This window comes from Felis catus, chromosome E3 (assembly GCF_018350175.1).
Source record: "Felis catus isolate Fca126 chromosome E3, F.catus_Fca126_mat1.0, whole genome shotgun sequence".
NCBI classification, from domain to species: Eukaryota; Metazoa; Chordata; class Mammalia; order Carnivora; family Felidae; genus Felis; species Felis catus.
The window spans coordinates 5,937,125-5,951,570 of NC_058383.1; the positions used below are offsets into that span (position 1 = coordinate 5,937,125).

The 14,446-nt window shown below is 41.7% G+C and overlaps 1 long non-coding RNA gene across 3 annotated transcripts in view; it reads right to left on the minus strand.

Moving 5' to 3' along the window:
• Positions 1-14,380, minus strand: part of LOC109495115 — a 54,520-nt gene extending 40,140 nt beyond the window's left edge. The window contains exon 1 of one of the 3 annotated variants that reach the window (XR_006590978.1): positions 13,065-14,380. This is a non-coding gene — a long non-coding RNA (uncharacterized LOC109495115). The remainder of the gene's footprint in view (positions 1-13,064) is intronic. The other 2 variants (XR_006590979.1, XR_002150325.3) reach the window with 2 other exon arrangements.
• Positions 14,381-14,446: the final 66 nt, after the last annotated feature.

Genomic DNA, 14,446 nt, shown 5'->3' on the forward strand with positions numbered 1-14,446 from the left:
ACTGGTTTATTCTATATTATGACAGAAACATTCTCTAAAGATCAGTTTTACTTAACCTTGAAAAAAAAAATCAGTCAAGGTCCAAATGAATTGAGAATTGCTCATCTATTCTTCCTTGTGGATTTGTACTAACTCAAGTCCTGGCCTTGGCCTCTTGCAGAAAACAAAGAATAATTTTCTTTAAAAAAAAATTCTGTATCTTTATCCAATGTGCTTCTCTAAGCTTCTCTTTGCAGCTTTACTGAAAGTATTTTGTTTCAGAGAGAAATCCTCTCGGATTAACCTGCAATGTCCCAGAACAAATGGTGTGCTGTGTGAGCCAGGCACTAGATTGCCAGCTTCTGTGTCTGAGAGCCACGGAAGGCTTGAGGTCAACGTGTTTTCCTTACTGAGGTCAAAGTGAGTAACAAGAGAAGGTAGTTCACAGCAGGAAACAGGTCACTCATGTAATAAGCTAGGACTCGTAAGTTCAGGAGGGAGGAAGGAAATTAATGCTCACTGGGTGAAAATTTATTCTTGGGTTTTCCTCTATTAAAATCACATTACATTTCCAATCTATGCCATTACAAACAACATAACATGTGCTATGTTATCTCAAATGTACATTTATGGCTTCTTAGGCATATCTGTTAACCTACACGTATATTTACATCCCATGCCTGCATTATTTAATGTACGTATTCCCATATGTACAAAAGTATGTCCTCATGTACGTGGTCTCATGTGTACTTTTGTGTTGCATCACGTGTATACTCGATCATTGGCATATTTTTTCCTATTTTTATTAAGATTTATTGAGGTATAATTTACATGAAATAAACACATATTTGAACTGTACAATTTATAAGTTTTTATATACGTATACACCCATGAAACCATTACCACAATCAAGATAATGAATACATCCACCTTCCCAAGTTTCTTTTTGGCCATCTGTAATCCTTCTCAGTCCCTCTCCACTCTCCTATTCCCCCTGCTGATCTGTTTTAATTTTGCATTTTGTAGAATTTTATACAAATGGAGTCATGAGTATTACTCTTCCTTCTCTGGCCCCTTTCAGTCAGCATAATTATTTTCAGATTCATCTATATTGTTACATATATTGGTGGCTCGTTCTATCTTGTTGCTGAGTATTTACCACAATTTATTTATTCATCCACTTATTGATGAACATTTGGATTATTTCCACTTTCTGGCTATTATGAATAAAGCTGAAATAAACATTCATGTACAAGTCTTTGTATGAACACAGCTTCCTTTCTCTTTGGTAAATACCTTGAAGTAGAGGGGATGGTTCATAAGTTAGGCGTATGTTTAACTTTTTAAGAAACTGTCAAACTTTCCCATGGTAGTTGTACCATTTTCTACTCCTACAGTAGTATATGAGAGATCACCCTGGCCAACACTTGGTGTGGTCAGACTTTTTATTTTAGACATGTTAGTGGGTGTGTAGAGGCATCCTGTGGTTTAAATTTGCATTTATTCAATGACTAATGATGTTGTATATCTTTTCATGTGCTCATTACCCATCTGTATATCATCTTTGGTGAAGCATCTGTTCAAATCCTTTGCCACTTATTTATTAGGTTGTCTCTTTTCTTATGATTAACTTTTAAGACTTTGTATGAATTCTGGATACAAGGACTTGGTCAGCCCTGTAATTTGAAAATATTTTCTCCAATTCTATGGCATTTAAAAAAATTTAACAGTGTCTTTCAAAGAGCACAAGTTCCTAATTTTTGTGAAATCCAATGTATTACTCTTAGAAATGGATTGTTCTGTTGGCTAAGAAATCTTTGCCTATTCCAAGGTCACAAAGATTCTCCCCTATGTTTCTTTTTTAAATTTTTTAATTTTTTAATGTTTATTTTTCGAGAGACAGAGCGCAAGCAGGGGAGGGGCAGAGAGAGAGGGAGACACAGAATCCAAAGCAGGCTCCAGGCTCTGAGCTGTCAGCACAAAGCCTGACGTGGGGCCTGAACTCACGAACCGTGAGGTCATGACCTGAGCCGAAGTCGGATGCCTCCCCGACTGAGCCACCCAGGCGTCCCGTCTCCTTTGTTTCTTCTAGAAGTTTTATAGCTTTAGGCTTTATATTTAGATCTATGATCCATTTTGAATTACTTTTTAATATCACGTGAGATATAAGTCAAACTTCATTTGTTTTTGGCATAGATACAAAATATTTATTACAAGATGTTCCTTGGGGCACCTGGGTGGCTCAGTCGGTAAGCGTCCGACTTCAGCTCAGGTCATTATCTCCTGGTTCGTGAGCTCAAGCTCCGCATTGGGCTCTGTGCTGACAGCTCAGAGCCTAGAGCCTGCTTTAGATTCTGCGTTTCCTTCTCTCTCTGCCTCTCCCCTGCTCACATTGTGTCTCTCTCTCATAACTAAATAAACATTAAAAAAAATTTTTTTTTAATTCTAAAAGATGTTCCTTTCTCCACTGTACTTTTACACCTTTGTCAAAAATCAATTGACTATATATGTGGGGTCTATTTCTGGACTCTCTAATCTGTTCCATTGATCTATTTGCTTATCATTCCTCCAAAACCACGTTATCCTCATAATTGCAGCTTTAAAACAAGACTTAAAATCACATAATGTAAATCCTCCAAATTTGTTCTTTTTTTTTTCAAAAGTGTTTTGGCCATTCTAAGTCCTTTGAATTTCCATATAAAATTTAGAAGTAGACTATCAATTTCTATTAAAATAGCATGGTAGAGGGGCGCCTGGGTGGCGCAGTCGGTTAAGCGTCCGACTTCAGCCAGGTCACGATCTCGCGGTCCGTGAGTTCGAGCCCCACGTCGGGCTCTGGGCTGATGGCTCAGAGCCTGGAGCCTGTTTCCGATTCTGTGTCTCCCTCTCTCTCTGCCCCTCCCCCGTTCATGCTCTGTCTCTCTCTGTCCCAAAAATAAAATAAACGTTGAAAAAAAAATTAAAAAAAAAAAAATAGCATGGTAGAGTTTTTACTAGGATTGCACCAAATCTATAGGTCAACTTTGGAAGAAGTGACAATGGTGAGTCTTCTAATCCACAAACGCGGCATATCTCTCCATTTATTTACATTTTAATTTTTCTCAGCAGTATTTTGTATTTTTAATGTACTAGTCTTGCACATCTTTTGACATTTATTTCTTTTTTTAAGTTTATTTATTTTTGAGAGAGAAAGAGAGCAAGTGGGGGAAAGGCAGAGAGAGAGGGAGAGAGAGAAAATCCGAAGCAGGCTCCACACTGTCAGCATGGAGCCTGATGCAGGGCTCAAACTCACGAACCTTGAGATTATGACCTGAGCCAAACTTAACCAACTGAGCCACCCAGGTGCCACAATATATATATTTCTAAGCATTTCATTGTTTTGTTGCTATCATATATTTTTAAATTTCAATTTCTAATTGCTGCTAGTATATAAAAATGCCACAGATTTGTGTCTGTTGACCTTGAATCCTGAAATCTTCTTAAACTCACTTATTAGTTCTGGTAGCTTTTTTTTGCAGATTCCATAGGATTTTCAGTGTAGATAATCATAGAGTCTCCATAGTTATTATTTCTGGTGTTTATTAATCCTTCACAGACCCATATTTTTTTTTTAATTTTTTTTTTCAACGTTTATTTATTTTTCAGACAGAGAGAGACAGAGCATGAACGGGGGAGGGGCAGAGAGAGAGGGAGACACAGAATCGGAAACAGGCTCCAGGCTCTGAGCCATCAGCCCAGAGCCCGACGCGGGGCTCAAACTCACGGACCGTGAGATCGTGACCTGGCTGAAGTCGGACGCTTAACCGACTGCGCCACCCAGGCGCCCCTTCACAGACCCATATTACTACCACTTGGTATAGTTTTTCTTATGCCTGAAAATTACCTTTAATATTTCTCACACCGTGGATGTTCTGGTGACAATTTTTCTTTCTTTTCTTTTCTTTTCTTTTCTTTTCTTTTCTTTTCTTTTCTTTTCTTTTCTTTTCTTTTCTTCTTTTCCTTTCTCCTTCCTTCCTTCCTTCCTTCCTTCCTTCCTTCCTTCCTTCCTTCCTTCCTTTCTTTCTTTCTTTCTTTCTTTCTTTCTTTCTTTCTTTCTTTCTTTCTTTCCTGTATGTCTGAAATGTCATATTTTGCTTTTGTTTTTGAAAGATATTTTCATTGGGTTATGGAATTCTACATTCACAGATTTTCTTTCAGTAATTTATCAACGTTTATTTATTTTTGGGACAGAGAGAGACAAAGCATGAACGGGGGAGGGGCAGAGAGAGAGGGAGACACAGAATCGGAAACAGGCTCCAGGCTCTGAGCCATCAGCCCAGAGCCTGACGCGGGGCTCGAACTCACGGACCGCGAGATTGTGACCTGGCTGAAGTCGGACACTTAACCGACTGCGCCACCCAGGCGCCCCTCTTTCAGTAATTTAAAGATGTTCTGACTGCTTGTAAGATTTTTCTCTTTATCAGTGGTTTTAAGAAATTTAATTATGATGTGCCTTAGTGTAGTTTCATTTATGTTTATTGTGCTTGGGGTTCACTGAGCTTCCTAAATCTATGAGTTTACAGCTTTCATCAATTTTGGAAAATTTTAGAACATTATTTCTGCAAGCATTTTTTCTGTTCTCTTTCTCTATCTTCTCCTTCAAACTCCAATGACCTCATTGGCTTATTTTAGATTACCTAAAAAATAAATAACTGTAGCCCATAGATGGATGGGACACAGAGAAGGTAATACAACTGGTCTTTGATTTATCATAGCAAATGAGATGGAGAAAGAGATAATCAAGGCGAGATGGGTAATGTGCTGGGTGAGAAGTCAGAAGTTCCTTGTTTGAACTGCACCAAAGTTAACTATGCAACTTGACATTCGCCCCTTTATCTTTTTGGATTTCAATATTCTCAACTGTGAGATCTGGGAGTTGTTCTAGGTGACACTCGAAGTTCTCATCAACTTACATAGTTTTTGATGCTGGGTGAATTTTGTTGAGAGGAAAGGGGAAAGAAAGGACTGCATTCATTCTCATATCTTCACATGTGTCTAGTATCCATTCATCTTCTCCCTTCTTAGCGTAACGAGTTTGAGCAATCTGAGCTCAACAGAGTTAGGGAAGAACTTGGTTATTTGGACCAATCCTCTCTTTTAAAACAACTAAAAGCTGAATTTTTAAAAATTCCTTAAAAACACCAAAGAGCCTGACAAGGTTGTGTGAAATTACTAGGCTAATCAGGAACTGAGAGAAATAAGCAGAATACTGAAGCCATGCTTGCCTGTCCAGGGAATTGATTTATCATTGGCCTAGATCCCTAAAGATAAGGATGTTCCCAGTGACTGAGAATTTGATGACATAATTTATCTTCATCCAATGGATGGGACCGTGACCTTAAGAACACGGTCCATCTCTACAGTGAATTCCTTATTTAATATTAGTTGTGTTCAAGGATTGGATGTTCTGTCTGGAACAAAAACTGTCATTATGTAAGAGAGCTCAAGCTGAGCTTTTAGATCATTAAACTACTTGACATGACTCTAAGTTCTTATTTCACAGCCAGAAATTCTTAAACCATATTCCTAGGCCTTCCATAGGTTCTGGAAAAGATGTGCAATTTTGCTGGGCAGGACCTCCCCCTCATTCTGCCACTTACTTTCCCAGTTGCTTTCATTTCTCCCAACTGTCAGGCATGTTGTGAAATTGAGTTTCAGTATCATTCTATTCCAATCCATCAGCTCAGATACTAATCATGAAACAGGTCAATGTGTTAGCTCCCAACAAAGCATTTCTGTTTTAGATTTGCCAAAATAGACTTCCAAAGGCATGTGCTTATAAGGATGATTGATAAGTCAACAAAACTTCAGTGGGGTCACTTTTAATTTGGGCCTGGGAAAACTAACAAGCCCTTTGTACCTCCCGGTTGTCAACAGTGGCCCACATGAGTAGGAGGCATCACAGAAATAACTCCTGTTCAATCCAGGCCAACTCAAAGATTCCCCAGGTGTCGTGCTTATAGCTTGAGAATTATGGCAAACAGGATATAAGCAGTGCTGGAGGTAACCGTTCTCATTCTTTTGCTTTGTATTTCCAAAGTTCCATTCACAACGTCCATTACACGTGTGTCTGTGTGGCTTGGATGGTGACTGAGGCTCCATAAGGAGTGTTAATTGCAATGATGTAGAGAGAATAGTTGAGGCTTATGTATCCTAGTGGAAAAGCCTTTTCAGGCCTGTTCTCTGTTTTCTGCTCCTTCTCCTCAAAGGATGCCCTTTTAAGGTTTTTATTCTCTGGAGTGAGGCTGTTATTCCATTCTCTAATTCCCCAAGAGGCAGTCAAAATTAGGAGGGCTTCTGTCTCTATTGCTTTTCCTGGACTTACACATCTCCAATGTATAATTACAATTGCAACATAGTAGTAGTCTTTCCTGTAGTTTTCAGAAGCAAATTAAGCTATCAATAAACCTTCTAGATCAAGAAGTTAGGAATGCATCTTTTATCTAAATCAGTATACCGCCTATTCATGGGAATGATGTTTTGGGAAGCATACAGCCCCTCTACCACAACACACCTTTCACAACGAATATTGAGCTTTTACAACGTGCCAGGCACTATTCGAAGCCAGAGACACAGAAGTTAATAAAAACAAAGTATTTATCCCTTATCATTATCCAGTTGAGATAATACTCCCTGGCCAGTTTACTCTGTGAGCATGATCTTCAGCAAGACTCAAAGCACTGTGAATTACATTTATGTAGTAATTGGAGGATTTACATTGATTTCAACTGCAAAGGAAATGGCAATGTCCCTACCTTACTACCCACCCGCCATGACACCTAGCAAACACACACATTCTTTATACTACGTGGCTTAGGTGCTTTTCAAACCAGGACTCATGATACTGCTTATTTGTTTAAAAATAAACACTAAACATCAAAACATTAGCCGCAGTTTCAAGTAGCATACTCAATGCATATTTATTTTGTTACAGCGTTTGGAAAGTGAGAGAATTCTTTTTTGTGCCAAAATAGCAAAGAAAAATATGAAACACAATAAAGAGACTGGAGTCTAAGCTTTGACCTAAAGTGCTACACATTGACTCTGATTCTTTTTGCTTTCATATGCCACGAGAGGTTCTTTTTTTTTTTTTTCTTTTCCTTTTGGCATTAAATTGACCTTATCTGTCAAACCCAAAGACTCAAGGCTGCAATACAGCATTATGCCTTTGTTCTCATAACCCTTTTACTATCTTATGTAGTTTTCAGGAAGCTAGACTTAAAAAACCAATCATAACACAGTGTCTCTTTCCACCAAAGATTTTTTCCTTCATTTTAAGAGTTTTTAAATATTTTGTAATGAATTCCAACTGGGATGCACGTGGGTTGGGCAGTGGAACAAGGATCATTTAACTGGCTCTTGCTGAAGAGGAAGGAAAATCTTAATAGGAGAACGTATTTATTTAGGTTGCTTGCATTTAAGAGAAATGTCCTTTCCCCCCTTCCACTCAGATGGGCTGTTCATTAGCTAGGCTGAATCACAAAGCAGAAGCAGAAAGAGTCTGGTTGGAGGCTGCCACCTCTTCAACAAAAGCAGCCACGTACATGAAGGGTTTAATTCGCTTCATGTGGTCCAGGGCTGAGTGGAGAAGGCAATGGGACATCTGGAACACAGATGAACATATTCCCTGATGGAGGCTGGGAGCAGTGCAATTCCTCTCTGATTAGCAATCTAAAACATGCACTCTCTTTGCACCTTTCATTCAGCCAGAGAGAGGCTGTTCCAGGTATGAACATCAAGATTCCACGGGGAATAAATAATTCAGCTGAGATGAAAGAGCCAATAAGAATTTCAGCTCAGAGCTCAAGGAAACTCCGAACCTAATATGTTGAGAATAAACATCTCCTATTATGGAGAACTTGTTTTGGCTCTAACCCTCTATTACCAACTGCTCTGAGGGCTCGGAACCTCTGATAGTGCTGGGAGAGAGGTTCATTCTTTTAAATTTCACCTTAACCCCTGCCAAGTGGTGTTATAGAACAAGCAGGAAAAAATGCTAACCCTTCCTCCACCATTTCTGTAACACTTCCATCTGGGTATCCATCTGGGAGAATTTCAGAAAGTCTGGAATGTGTAGACATTTCAGACACAAATTCCCACTTTCCTTTGCTCAATTAAAACTGAACATTGTTACTACTTACACTTTGTTCATTCTTGCAAGTAGCTTACTATGGTCACCTGGCCAAAATAATGACCCTGTCTTTCCTTATGCAGACTAGGCGAGTGACATCTACTGGAAATGAGATAAATTTATCCTAAGGTATCCTTGGAAACAACAGATTTGGAACAGAGGACTAAAAGTCAGAGATTGCTAACTGCATATCTTGTTTTCCTCCAAGGGCTTCAACTTTTTCTTCTTTTGCCTGCTCCTTCGGATACCCAACATTCCTATCAAGTATACCTTCCACTATCTTTTTAAAGGGCTAATTCCCAACTTTTCCATGAAAAAGTCCCTTGCCAATCTAACATAGTGACTTTCCTCCTGCCAAACCACCGAACAAATCATACATTGAACAAAATCTTCTTTGTTTCTCTCTCAAAGTACTATCATATCACTATTGTGCACATCCAACGAGATATTTATTGAAAGGAGAATGTACATCAGACCTAGATGTTGCCCTTAAGGAGCTTGTAGTCCAGTGGAGAAGATAGCTATATTACAAGCTGAAAGTAGTAAGGAAAATAAAGAATGCAAAGATAAACTACTGTCCTTTACAGTGTCACTTTGGAGTGAGCAAAATCAGGGTAAACTTTGGGAAGAAGGTAAGGTGTGTGGAGAGCTGTGACAGATGAATGGCTTATGTGGCTCTAGAATTGGCAGAAAGGTCATTCCAGACATAGGAAACAACGCGGGCTCCAAATCTGAAGGAAGGAAAGTATGGATCATGTGTGAAAAGCATCAAATAGTTTCCTTTGATTACAGGGAAGTGATCAAGGAATATTTTATAAAATGGGGTTAAATAGGAAACGGGGGGGGGCACATAATGGAGACCAAAGAGTTTACAAATTTGCATTGGGAAACACGGGAGGTTTCTGAGAAATTATATGCTTTCAGGAAACTGACCTGGGAACCGCATGTATGCTGAAATGGAGACGGTGGAGTTAGAGAATCCAGTTAGGAAGCAGTTGTATAGTTTAGAACAGAAGTAATGAGGTTGTGGCAGTGAATGGAGAGTTGACAGACTGTAAAAGTACAACTGGAACTCAGAAACTGATGAGAATTTGAACGAACCTGGAGGGCGGGAGAGGAGACACTGATAACTCCAAAGTGTTCAATTTGGAGGACCTGGAAAGCATTCACACATCGCAGTAGGGAATACAGGAGGAAGGAAAGAGAAATGAAGAAAGGAACAATGAATTTCATTGAGAACATGTTGAGTTAGAAGTGGAGGTGGTATATCATTGACATGTCCAGCATGCAATTGGTTTATGATGTTCCCGAACTCTGTGTAGATCAGGGGCAGAGTCACTAATGTAGAGATCATTGCTTAAAAGCATAAAACTTGTTAAGGTAGAGAGCACTGTGAGAGAAAGGAGAGAGATAAGACAACGCAACTTTCGACACATTTACTGAAAAAAGACCCAGGGAACAAACAGAAAAAAAAAAATGCTCTGAAAACAAGGAAGAAAGCCAGAAGAATACGCTATTATAGAAACTAACAATGGAAAAGTTTTGTTTGTTTGCTTGCTTGTTGTGGAAAAGTTTTAATAATAATAATAATAAAAGACTTAGCTAACAATGTTGAATGCTGTAATGAGTTCTAGGAGAATTACAAAAAGTGGTCTTTGGATCTGGTGTGGCAAATTACTGATTTTTAAGAAAGCCGTTTTTGAAGAAGCCAAGCATTTTAAAGGGTTAATGAGTAAGTTAGGGAGTGGGACAGAGAAAAGAGCCCTTGACTAGGAACCAGAGACCCTGAGTTCCAGCTTGGCCTTGCTGTTAAGCTGCTGTATGACCTCTTAACCTCTCTTGAGCTGTTTCTCAGTCTTCAAAATTCTATAAAATCTCTCCTGACTATCATTTCCAAAGATTCAAGTAAGCTAACTATGGACCTAAACTCTACGGAGATCCTGAGCTACCGATTTTTATCGGGTATATGCCAATTTCAATACTTGTAACTTGTGTAAAAGTGAGGCTCTAAGTGTTTCCTAATACAAAATAATTCAGACCATATTCTTCAAGTATCTGCTTCAAGGAAACCTTCCTCCAGCCTCCTCCCATCCCCAGTCCTTTACTTTTAAAAACTAAGCTAAGATAGTGTCTCTAGTTTATCCAGCAACTTGTCCTATTGCCTAAAATCAGGGGGTGCCCCCCAAAAGCCTTTCTTGTTTGTTGACGTCTATTGGGTAGTATTAACAATCAATCCCCAAATCATGGCTTTCCAGCCATGTGTGATCATATACTTGTACAAGGGCATTTTCTGAAACTCAATGTCTCATATCACAAAATCAAACCAGAAATGTTATTCAAGAAGAACCCAGATGCACTGAAGAAAGAACATTTGCTTTATCTGGGGGCTTTTAATCTATCAGGATCCTATAGCAATACAAACTCAGAATCACTGAAATGTTAAGTACTATAAAACTTTTAGTTGGGTTCAAGCACATAGTTTCGTAATATATTTGAAGTTAGTGTAGGTGTGAAGTAGTTCGATTGAATCTTGCGATTAAAGTTAAAAAACAATGCTTCGCTTTAACACACACACACACACACACACACACGAGGATAGGATAACTTTCTCTTGTTGAGACACCAGTAAATTTTCCTGGAGTTCTCATCCCTTGCCTTTCTTTCCTCCAGAGAGGTTGGCCTGTTCTTTCTCAAGAATTCTTGTTTTAATTCCAAATGGATATTGTAGAAAATAAAGGGGTAAAAATTTAAGTTTGTTTTTGAAAGAACATACAACTCAGCTCCAAATTCGCTGGAGAAAAGGAGAAAAAAAAAGGACAGTTAGCATCTTTTGTGCACCTGTTATATGCCCTACATGTTCATGTACATTATCTTACTCAAGCCTGACAATAAGACTTTGCAGTAAATTTAGCTTTGGTGTTAGAGATAAGAAAAATGAGGCTCAGGGAGGTTAAGCTATCCTCTCAAGGTCAAATGGCAAGTTATAAAACTAGGATCGAAACAAGAGCTGAAACAAGACTCCAAAGCTCAAGCATGTTCTACTTTACCATGCAGTTCAGTCTAGTGAAAAATTCACTCTTGAAAAGGTCTTAGCATTTGAGGCATAAAAGAGTATTTGTTACAATTCACCGGAGCCTCCAAATTCTGTTGTATCTGCACTGAGTCCGATCGAAAAAAAATTAAACAAAACAAAAACATCCCAAAACATCACACACGCTCTTAGTTCCCCTCCCAACTGAAATTCAGTAGGGAGGACAGTTCCTGAGTCATGTTCACAGAAAGCTGTCCTTGGATTCTGTTATTGAGCTCACACCCCCATTCCTGACTTCCCAAGTGGCACCGAGAAAGAGAAGAGGAAATGTAAGAAAAGTAGAAGATGGGATCCTCTGACACCGTGGTGGAAATTAGCACATTTCCCAGAAGACCAAGATAAAAATGCATGTGAGAAGAACAAGGGAAGCAAACAGATGGGGCAATAAAATGGAGGCGGAATGAGCTCATCAGGATTTCCAGCACACGGTTTAAGTCCATACTGGGCTCTCAGCTGACCTGGGAGCCAGGAGACATAGTGAATGAGTGGGTGGTTACTATGCTGCAGCATCAGTTACACGAAGAGATTAGGTGGAGCTGATTCACTGCGGCAGGATCGGCACGACTTTTCAAGAGGAGGAAAATCTGTGGGCCCTGGTCTCAGCCACTCGCATAACCATCCTTATGGACAGCATGAGTCACACGTGTGGGATCCTGCAGGTAGACAGTATTGTGCCGTGAGTAAACCAAGGGCAAGCTTTCACGTTGCCGAGAGCAGGTCTCAACCACAGCTACGGCACATCTTTGTGTGAAGGTTTATCCGCCGGATACGCAAACACCCCGCCTTCCCATACTCCTCCTGGGCTACAGGTGGTTCGTAACACAAACGGAAAGGACAAGGCTCCGGAACGTTCGTCACACCGAACGGTGATTCTTTTCCAAACTATCAGACCCCAGAAGGGTCTTTGGAAGAGTCTAGTCTACTAGATACTTGATACACAGCAAACTGAGGTCCAGGGAAGAGGAATGACTTGCCCCAAACCACTCAGCTAGTGACAGAGTGGGCATGAGGACTCAGTTCCCCTGTTCCTAAGCCAGCAGACTCTCTGCTGCACCAGCAAGCCAAAGTCAAACCCTAAATAGCATATACCCTGTGAACTAAGCCCTCTAATTATACTGCCTCCAAAGGAAATAACATCTTAAATGCCTGGGTCTCTCTCTCTCCGGGCTTTTGGCAATTTCACTGACAATTTCCCGTACTGGAATCTCTTTTGAGAACTTTAAGAGTAATTATTTTCGGATATATGCTTTGTTATTTTTATGCCTTCTTACACACTGCTTTCTTTGTTCATGAGAAAATTAGGATTCTGGAAATGCACTTGACTTTATTTAATTATTAAAGGGACAAGCATCCATTTCAAGTAGTTGCGAACGTAAATGTCATCGGTGTGCGTCAAGAATGGATGTATGGGAACAATACAGGCTATATTACTCTATTTTGACATCCAATTAAGATCCACTTTGGTCTCAGGAAAAATCATCAAACCTATGGAGTGAAAACTGAAGAGCGAAATCCTTACCTGGATCATTCTGAACATGTCTGGATTTGGTGCCTTTATGGAATCATCTAAAACGTAACATTTTTTAACATGTTTTGCAACCTGACTGCCTTCATTACTGCAGCCTGTGTATATGTGGGCTCGCTGGAACTTTGGGGGTTTTCAAGGAGCTGAAGTAAGGATGTAGAAGGAATGAGCCCGTTCAAAGTCATGCTTACTAGGTGAAGCTGATGCCTCCCGGTGACCCCTACCAGCAGCAGCATAAGCCCATTACCCAGTCTCCCTCCTCCCCACCTCATACCTTTTTTACAAACTTATGTTCTTACCTGAGCCATCATCACTTCCATTGTCCTCTGCTTTGGGTGTTGTGGAGAACAGATTTTCTGGCTCTAATGTTTATCCATGAAGAGATTTCCACGAATAGAACTTTCCTCGTAATTTAGTAACATTGTCCTTGAAAACCCCACGACTATTTACATAACAGAAGCTATTGTTTGAAGTGCAAAGCAGGTCAAAATTTGGTTTCTGGAGATTAATCACTGCAGTCTGTTTTATATTATCATAATAATTTCATTTATTTTGATACAATTTGTTTTCAGCATCAACCTCAGCTTCTGTGCACAAGTGACAAATCCATTTGTTTCTGGTATAATGGATAATGTGATTAATGACCTTGCAACAGGATTTCTTAAAAACACGGAGGAAAAAAAAAAGTTTCCATTTATAATGTGCAGTAAACCAGCTCAGTCTGTAGCTGTGCCTCAAAAATCCCTCTGAACTTGTTTGCACGCCACAGCCAAGATTTTCAAACAAATTTGCTCCTGCCTTTTGGGGTTTCTGTCCAAAGCTGTGCTCTCCAAGAACGAGCGGACAGCGGCGTCAAATTGGGAAAGTGGATCTACGGGCAGCCCGCTCGCAAGGGTGGGGCCCCGGTATACTACATCTCCGTGGCCGCGGAGGCCTCGCTGAGTAAGGTCACACCACCTGCTGGGCTGTCGCCAGGCCCGCACGCGACGGCTCTGCGGGCGGCCTCGTGACTCCGGCCCCCGCGCGGGTCCCCCGGTGGGGGCCGCGCGCGCGCGAGGGTGTGCGGGCGCCCCCTCCGCGCAGTCGGCAGCCGGCGCGCGTTTCCGGTGCCCGCGGACCTGAGAAGTCTTCCGCAGGCGGCGGGTGGGAGTGGGGACCGGGAGGGTGGACGTGCACGGGGGCGACCGTCGTGCGTCTCCTTCCCGCCTTCGGGTGACGCGGGCGCGGCGGCCCGCACCGGGAAGCCCACGAGGCCCGCGGGGGAGGAGGGGTCTCTCGACGGCAGCCTTGGGTTCGAGTTCCTCCTGGGGCTCCTCCTCACTGTCCTCACTTGGGGGGCGGGGGTCCCTCCCCACAGGGGCGGCGGTGGCCGGTGAGCGAGGCCTCGCGCCGCGCCGGAAGCCCAGAAGGCGCCCCGGGGAAGCTCCCGGCTTCTCTTCAGCCCGCGACGCCTGCGTCCTCGGGTGGGTCCTCGGGGCGCCCGGACACGCCGGCCAAGGCTCGCGAAGGCACTCGAGAGTGTTTTTCCCCCCTTTTTCCTCAGTTCTTCCTTGCTGTGGGCCCCGGGACCCCGCGCTCGCGCCCCCGGCTCGGCCCCACAGGCCCGCCCGCCAGCCGCGAGAAGGCGCCCCCGCCCCGCCCCCTCGCTGACGTGCGCCCAGCCGGGCCAATCAGAGCTCGC